This window comes from Ursus americanus, chromosome 30, assembly GCF_024610735.1.
Source record: "Ursus americanus isolate L20-20 chromosome 30, mUrsAme1.1.p, whole genome shotgun sequence".
In the NCBI taxonomy this organism is placed as follows: Eukaryota; Metazoa; Chordata; class Mammalia; order Carnivora; family Ursidae; genus Ursus; species Ursus americanus.
Window position 1 is genome coordinate 7,791,307 of NC_142156.1, and position 6,000 is coordinate 7,797,306.

At 60.3% G+C, this 6,000-nt stretch overlaps 1 protein-coding gene across 3 annotated transcripts in view; it reads right to left on the reverse strand.

Annotated features, from left to right (window-relative positions):
* The window catches only part of FAM222A (family with sequence similarity 222 member A), a 54,361-nt gene extending 48,876 nt beyond the window's left edge, over positions 1–5,485 (reverse strand). The window contains exon 1 of one of the 3 annotated variants that reach the window (XM_045791476.2): positions 5,155–5,485. The gene's annotated coding sequence lies outside the window, so the exon portion shown is untranslated. The remainder of the gene's footprint in view (positions 1–5,154) is intronic. The other 2 variants (XM_087857257.1, XM_045791477.2) reach the window with 2 other exon arrangements.
* Between the last annotated feature and the right edge of the window lie 515 nt (positions 5,486–6,000).

The window sequence follows — 6,000 nt, forward strand, 5'->3', positions numbered from 1 at the left end:
CCAGGCCTTTGTCCCTTGTGCCCTCTGCACAATGGCAGGGGCTCCCAGGGCCCCAAACAGCTGCTGTGGCTGGGATGTTGGTTTGCTGTGGGGCCAGGGTGACTGGCTGGGGCCTGTGTGTGAGCCCACCCACTTCTGAAGGGCTCAAACTCACCCGGGCACTCTGCACATGCAAGCTCCTCCCACCCACAGGCCTGGGAGAAAACTGCTATTACTTCCTTGAACAGATGAGAAAAGTGAGGCCCAGAGAGGTAAAGTGACTTGCCTGAGGACACAGTCAGTGAGAGTGCAGGAGCCCAGGGTTCCATCCCAATCTGCAACTCCCAAGGCCCTGCAAAGGTTGCCACACTGACCTCTACGGCACCCAGATCATCAACCCCCACCCCCCAGATTCCTTTGCTGGTTTCAGGTTGTTCTTCCTCTAGACACATCAAGTACTTAGCTCAGCACTTGAGGCCCTGCATACTCTCCTAGTTTTTCTCCCTTTACCTCTGCCCTCTTATAAGCTCCCTCTGCCCTTCCTGGTCATGTCCTTGAATCTCAAAGTCCCTCTGTCAGCAACATCATCATTTACTCCACACTGGGCAGATCCACCCAGTCCTCAGGCCCAAGAGCAAAAGCCCCCTCTGTCAGGAAGCCCTCCGTGACCAGCTGGTCAGTTTTTCCCTCTCTATGTCTCTCCTCCAGCCCTGCTCTGGCTCTGACCAGAATTCGAGTTAGTTGCAGATTCCTTTTCCTCCCCATGGACACTGTGGGCCACCTGATTGCTCAGAGCTCTGCCACATAGACGATGGCCAGCAGGGTGCCCTGGCCATCCCGATGCCCAGCACCCGAGGGGACCCAGGGGGTGGAAAAGGGCTAAGCTGGAGCCCAGGCTCACTCTTTCATCCTCTTCTCACTGGACATGCTGCATCCTGCACCCCACTTCTGGCCACCAACAGACTTCATACTTGTGCTCCTCCTTGGCTCTGTGACCTTGGGCAAGGAAGTGACCTCCCTGTGCCTATTTCCTCCCCAGTAAAATGGGGGTAGTAACAGCACGTGCATTTCTTAGTGATGACATACACCTGGGGAGGTACCACACAGGTGACCTCTACCCAGGAATGCTCACCGCTATTATTTCTGTCTGCGCCTCATCCGGAGGCCAGCACATGAATCTGGGGGTCAGAGAGACTGCGGTTCCAACCACTTACTATTGCCTACGTGATTCTGAGCTGGCGGCTCATTCCTCCAGGCCTCTATTTCCCCATCTCTGAAATGGTACTAACTCCGCCCACACGAACAAACGCAAGCCAGATCTCGGAACCTCTCTTTTGTTCGAGGCATGCAGTAGGCACTCCGATATTTCTCAACTAACGAATCAATGGTCCAGGTGTAAGGAATCCATCCCCCTTCCAGCCTCCTCCCCGCCCACCCCAGCCTCCAGAATCCCCTTCCCCACCCCCAGCCCGTGCAGACTAAAATAGTCATTAGGCAGATTTCAAAAGATGTCAGTAGCTTATAATTATAGTCGACATCCTTCTGAGATAAAAGTGATTACCTTGGATGCAAATCACTTAGCAACCAATCAGAGCGGTGGGCGGCGCCGCGGAGGTGACCGACCGGCGTGCAGCCCTCCGCCCGCAGTCCTCCCGGCCCAGGCGCAGAAAGCGCACAATAGCTCTTGACACGCAAATGGGTTAACACAATAAAGGAGGCTCCGGCCGCTGCTGGGGGAGAGCAGCAATTCCCGGCCCGCGGGAGGTAATAAAGCAGCCCTTTTGTGCGCGCCTCCTCGTTCTCACCCCCGCCCCGAGCCCAGAGGAATCGCCGCCTGATTGAATTACGGTTCATGAATATGAGCTGCTCCGCTTGCTTCCTCCGGTTTGTGAGGGACTGGAAGGTGGAGGGGGCCCCGGGGGGAACTGGCCAGGCCCCAGACCCGTAGGACCTCAGATGGGAGGGAGCCACGTGTGCTCACCACGTGGGGTGCCCGGGGCAGGTGGGTGGGAGACCCAGTGGAGGGCGGCTGGATGGGTCCTTGCCTACCCTGCAGTCTTTGATCTTTGGCTCCAGGAGGCAGGGGGAGAACCATTCAAGGCCCTGTTCTGAGGATGAGGCTCAGAGAGGCAAAGCTACTCACCCAAGGTCACACAGCCAACAAGGGTGGACCCATTCCATTGCCTGGCTGTTAACCATGAGCCACAGCCCACCAATGGGGGTTAAGCAAGCCAGCCCAGGCCCTCGCCAGAGCAACTGTGAGGCTCAGAAGGGAGAGGGGATGGTGAGCTTACGAGCTTAGGTGGAATTAGACAAGTGATAAGGATTACTGGGGTGGGTGGGAGCTAACCTTGAGAGAGGAGACTGGCCAGGGTTACCATCCCTGTTAAGGGAACCCTAACTGGATCCTCTCCCCTGCTTCAACCTCTCCCATCCACCTAAGTCTCCAGGACACACCCATGCCACCCCTTCCCCTCATCCAGCATACCCCAGCACGCACAGGCCACACCCAATGCCCAGAACACTCTCTGCACTCCTCTGCCTGGCCAATCCCTATTGGTCCCAAGAGTCACAGTGCACCCCTCCTAGGGGGCCCTTGACAACCTTCAGGCTGGTCAGGAGCCATGTCTACTAATGTTGCCATTGACCCATCTACATCCTTGACTTCTCCACCTGGAGGGTCCCTGGGGTAAGTAAGTACAGCCTCACCCCTTCCTGAGGGAAGCCAGAGGGACAGATGACAAGGAGCGTCGGGGCCAGCTCTCTCAACCCTTCGGGTTTCACGCCCCACCCTCCCTCCCCCAGTGCTGGAGAAAGGGGTGCCGGGGTGAAGGGAGCAGGCTGTCCACAAGGCCAGCACAAAAGTCGCTACTCTGCTCAACAGTATCCTGTCAGTAATGGGGAAGCAGGATTCAAACCCAGGTTACAGCATGGGAAGGCAGCTTAGTAAGGCCAGACTCCCTCCATAGCCAACAGCCCCCCACTCTTGCAAGGGCTCTGTCCAACAAGTGGTGTAAGGCCTCCCCTCCACCTGGGGACTCTGGTGCCACGGCACTTCGGCACTTCGGAGCCAAAGCCCTGCAGCTGCCTGGCTGAGCCCCTGAGCCTGTTTCCTCATCTGTAAAATGGGCCACAGTGCACGAGCCACTCCAGGCAGTACCTGAGAGCCTCCTATGAGATTCCTGGCACCCGGGGAGACGCCGGGTAAGCTGGCATCCCCTCCTGCTCGTCGCCCGACGCTATTGCCAAACCCAGGGAAGGGAACAGAAGGAATTGCCCAATTCTGACAGCCTTTCCCTCCGCTTTGGCTGTGGAAGTGTAAATACTCCACGGAGGGCCTCCAACCGCCTGTGTTTGCGGATCTCTGGCGCACACTCCGGGTTTGTTTCTAAACTGGGAAGCTTCGAGAGGCAGTGCAAACAGCCCTTCTGCCCACCTCTCCCACTTCTCCCCCCATCTGCTGTTGCTCTGTCCTTGGAAGCCTGTGTGTTTAACGACACCATTTCAGCTGGAAATATCATCTCCCTGCCAAGCCCCCCAAAGCAGCGCCACTGATATTTATTGACCTGTTAATCTAGCTAGAGAGCCTGGTAGGAGAAGAGAAAAAATGCTGGCTGCATGGAGACTGGGGCCTGGCTCCTCATAATGACCCCCCCACATACCTCCCTCTGCTCTCACCCCACCCCACAACGAAGCAGTGCCACAGTTCTCTAACCTTTACCTCCAAATGTGATCACAGCACTTTCACCCACATCCGACAATAGTAGCAATTGCTGGAAGGAACTCAGAAGACGAATCAAAGAACCCAGCAGCAGGATACTGGCTGGGGGTTCTCTGGGTCTTCACAAGGCACAGGGTCCGTGCTGGGGGGGTGTGGGGAAGAGAAGGCTAGTGCCTGACTCCCATCAAAGCTGGCCCCTGGCAGGGACACACTTTTTCAGACCTTGGCACTGACGGGCCTGATTTGCCCTCCATTCACTTAATGAGCACCACACTGTGCCTGTCAAAATCATCTTAAACGGCAAAAGGAGAGTGGGGCAGACAGGAGTCCAGGCTTGGCCAAGGCCCTTCGTCTTGGGGTTGTGCAGCAGGGGAACCCCTGCACTCGAGGGGCGGGAGGCAGCAGCTCCTCTGCACCTTCCCTGGCTGGGGGAGCACATACTTTCTCCTGAGTGGAAGAGGCCTCTTTTAAGGTGGGGGGGGGCATATCTCTCTAGGGACCCTGGGAACTTCACCCTGCTGGCTGGGTGTACAGTGGGGTTCAAGGAGGTCTCCTCCGTAGCATCCCTTTTGAAAGCATAAAGTTGCTCTGTTTGGCAGTCCTGAGCCCCCAGGCAGTGCCAGGCTATATGGGCAAAGCTGAACACCTGTCCTTGGGGGGAGGAGCATCAGCAGGGACAGCTGGCACTGCTTCCCTCCCCCACCTCATGGAGGAGCTGGGGATTTAGGTCAGAGGACTGCAGTTGGGGGGGGGGGGAATCTGTCTTCACCCCTCCATTACCCAGAGGCATCCAGTCTCGCCCCTGGTTACCACGACCCCGCCCCCTCCGGCCCCGGGTCAAACCAAGTCGCGTCGCCATGGCAACTCCAGTGACGTCAGAGGTCTGACAGTGACGTCACACTGTGGCCCCACCGGGGAACCCACCGACCCCAAGAGCTTTTTTGAGCAATGAGGGCTGTACGGGAGACCCTGCTCTGATCTAGCCTTGGAGGGCACAATCCTCAAACGCTGCCACCTGCGTGGCTGGACTCCACATCCACCTCTGAGCTGATGTCCCCTGAGGATCTCAGAGGCTGCCTGGGAGCACCCCAGGGGTTCCATCCTGGATGCCCCCCTCCTTGGCCCTCCAAGACGCGGGAGTTCCCAGGGAATTTTCGGATGACGGAGCTGCTACCTTTGTCTGTTGGCTTTAGGAGTGGGGTGACCTTTCCTCTCTGGCATACGCCTCGCCCGGGGCACCGTGGAGTCCCCCAACGGTAGCCCAACCTCCACTCCGGCCGCTTGGCCGGTCTAGACAAGTTGTGTGTGTGAGGGAAAGGGTTTGGACGGGGGACAAGGAGCACCGCTGCTTCAGGATTCCCAACAGCTCAGGGCCCCTTTATTTCCGATTCGGCTGCCCCGACGCCAGGGAGTGCCCCCAGCTCCAGCCCGGAACCCCGCCCCGCGGAACTCACCAGATCAGCCAGGCCGTTGAAGGGCACCAGGTCTCAGCGGCGACGGCTCTCCGCTCGCCGGGTCGCAGCCATGCAGAGGTGGCAGAGGCTGCCTGAGGGAGCCCCCCTTGGGGGCCGATGTCTCTCTCCGGGTGGAAAGGGACGCTGTCGGTGAGGGTGATCCAGGCACCGACCCGCGCCGTCCGAAGTCGGGGGTGGCGGGTCTCTCCGCTCAGTGTGGGTCGTGCCCGCCCGGGACCTGGGCCGTACGGGCGCTCAGGCGGCGCATCCTCGCCGGGGCCTGTGCTCACCGCGTCCGGCGGGCGGCGCTGCGCCTTCCCTCGGGGTCCCGCTCAGGGCTGCGGCTCGGCCCGCGCCGCTCCCCGGGGCGCCCTCTCCGCCCGCGCCAGGAGCCCGGCGGCCGCGGCCCCTCTCGCCGGCCCCAGCTGCAGCCTGTCTTTGTTGCTTCCTCTCGCTCGACCGCCCGCCCGCTGCTCGCAGCCCCCCGGTCCGCCTAGGGGTGGGAGGGGGTCGTCTCCTCCGGGGTTGCACGCACCTGCAGCAGCCCCGGCTCCTCGCCGGGCATGCACCGGCCCCCGCAGGTTGCAAAGAGCGGCGGCGAGAACGCACCGGCCCCTCCTCCTCCTACTCCGAGCCCTGGGTGTGGGGGGAGGGGAAGCTGGAGAGCAGCGGCAGTCGCCGCGGCGGCAGCGGGCGGCTGAGGCTCGGATGCAGCCCCGGGGGCCTCGGCGCCGCGAAATAACCGGTCCGGGTGGCGCAGGGCGGACGTCGGAACGGCCCAGAGCACGGTACACCGGGCGTGCGAGCTCGCTAGCTGCAGCAGGAGCGGCGCGCGCCGGGCTCTCA